This window comes from Aplysia californica, unplaced genomic scaffold (genome assembly GCF_000002075.1).
Source record: "Aplysia californica isolate F4 #8 unplaced genomic scaffold, AplCal3.0 scaffold00003, whole genome shotgun sequence".
Lineage (NCBI taxonomy): Eukaryota > Metazoa > Mollusca > Gastropoda > Aplysiida > Aplysiidae > Aplysia > Aplysia californica.
The window spans coordinates 2,517,948-2,520,447 of record NW_004797273.1 but is presented as its reverse complement, the minus strand read 5'-3'; positions in this window follow the sequence as shown (position 1 = coordinate 2,520,447).

The following is a 2,500-nucleotide window of genomic DNA, read 5'->3' as shown; positions in this document are numbered from 1 at the left end:
GGCATGGTGTTCCAGATTTTTTTGACAAAAAATGAGAAACTTTTCTCACCAAAAAATCGTAATTTCATTCTAGGGGCTCTGAATTTTGTTACATCTGAGGATGACCGTAAATGATGAGATAGAACATACTGTGTTAAAATCTCAGATAGATAGAATGGGGCTTTATCGTTAAGAGATTTGAAACAGAGGGTAGAAACTTTATATTGGATTCTTTTATCAACAGGAAACCAATGCGGAGCTTTTAACCATTTTAATGCAGGATCTTTCTTCGGTTTCTTCAGCACTAGTCTTGCGGTGTTATTTTGGGCCACTTGCAGTTTCCTCATTCGTTCACACGAAATACCAGACAGAACAGAATTACAGTAGTCAAGTTTTGACAAGACAAGAGAGACAGAGAGCATGCATACAACATTGGTTGAAAAAGGTGCCTTAAATGTTTACGAAGAATTTTACCAATAAAACGAAATGAATTTATTATAAATAATGAAGTGTTTGAAAGATCTGTAATTGAATGTATCAACACAACCACGAAAAAGGGAAAATAGAGATATCTAGGGCATGTTCTAAGAATGCCGAAGACAAGATTGTCCTATCAGACATTATATTGGAAACCAACTGGAAAAAGAAACCGAGGAAGACCAACTGGAAGCTATAGAGGCACAATAAGGGATAAAGCAATCGACTGCTTTCCGCCTTATGTACCTGCTTATGTACCTGACGATAATATAGGGAGTGAGTAAATCGCATCTGGAGGTGTCATCTCTGACTCAGAGGTTGATGTGTAATGACCCTCCTTCCTTCAAGGTAGCGAGCTGCAGTTGCACATTCTGCCATATTCAGACCAGTCCATATTCTTATGTTTTCAATCCATGTTATACTTTGCCTTCCTATGGCTCTCCTGCCCCACATATATCCTTCAGGTACCTTGAGAGTAAGGGGAAGGTTGGGATACATTCGACAATATTTTGGATATTTTACTCAAAGTGAGATATCTCATAAACCTTTCATGTTGTAAATAAACCTTCGACTTTGACTTGTGCTAAAAGTATGCCCTCTTGGAGCGACCAATTTGATATTGGTCAAAGATTCTACGTTTCACTCTGCTTTGCTAAAGATTATGTCTTATCATAGTAGTTACTGAGAAAAAGAGGTTATGGAAAAGGGGGGGGGGGAGTAATAGCGAGAATTTAAGAAATCAAATAGATAAAATACTTCAAAATTCTTGAGATATCAACCAGCGAAGTACACGTAGTTTTAGCTGGCTGAACAACACCATTTTACAGGGAAAAGCCAAATGTATAGATATTGCACTGAATAACTAGCACCATCTTCTTCATACAAATCTTTTTTTTTTTTTTAACTATCCCAAGCAGGAAACATTTCTAGAACACAGTGACAGATACAGAGTTCATTTAACCTTAATGAGGATGTGCGTTATGGTTACTTAAACATGCTTGTAGGCCCACTGTTGTTGGCTTTTTTTTAGGGGGGGGGTATTCTTTTAGGAAGCAGAACTAAGTTATTCGTACCGTAGAATTTTCAATTCTGTTTCCTTTTCCTGAAACTTTAAAATGCAAGCAAGAACATAATGAATGTATATTATGAAATATTGGGCAAATTCGTGTTTCTGATTTGTGTATAAAGGAACGCGTACAACAAGTGTACCACAACAGTGCTATTGGTCTGCTGTTGGCAACGCATGTATCTGTTACGTTTTGAAAGAGTTCACTGTGTCTATCTCAGCAAGGCTCTTAGATGATCTGTATTATTTTACTTTCATTTTGTGTTCAAATAATATTTTAAAGCACGTTTCTTGTTTCGTTGTTGCGGTTTTTTGTTGGGGGGGGGGGTTGGTTTTTGGTTTTACACGAACGTATTTATGTCCGCAGCGAATAATACTTTTATGAGTACGAGAGATATATAATGATATGACGTTTTTAATGTCTAAACTAAAAGAGAATAGGCCCAATTACATAGCAATGCACTATTTAACCTGTCTTCAGGAAACTGGGAGGGAGGGAGTTCAAAGTGGGGAAAAAGGATGAACACATTACATGTATTTTTTAGAGAGAGAGAGAGAGAGAGAGAGAGAGAGAGAGAGAGAGAGAGAGAGAGAGAGAGAGAGTGAGAGAGAGAGCGACAGAGAGCGACAGACAGCCAGACGCGCGCGCGCGCGTGTGTGTGTGTATGTGTGTGCGCGCGCGTGTGTGAGTATCTTTGTACTCAGAGGATTTTCTCTATTGTCATACTCGACTAAAAATCTTTTTAAACTACGATGCCGCAATAAAATAATGTGTTATTGTTATTAATTTGCAATTTGTGATGATGTGTGTGTTGTTAGTGTTTTATTAAGAGTGTTACGGCACTTGCAACACATTTACGTCATGCAAGTACCGAAGGTTAGAGGTGTTATAAGAGAGTAACACTCATGCAAAAGAGGAAGATTTTCTCTCCTTTGCTCTTTATTTCACGAGTTCTCTCTCTTTCTCTCCCCCCCCCC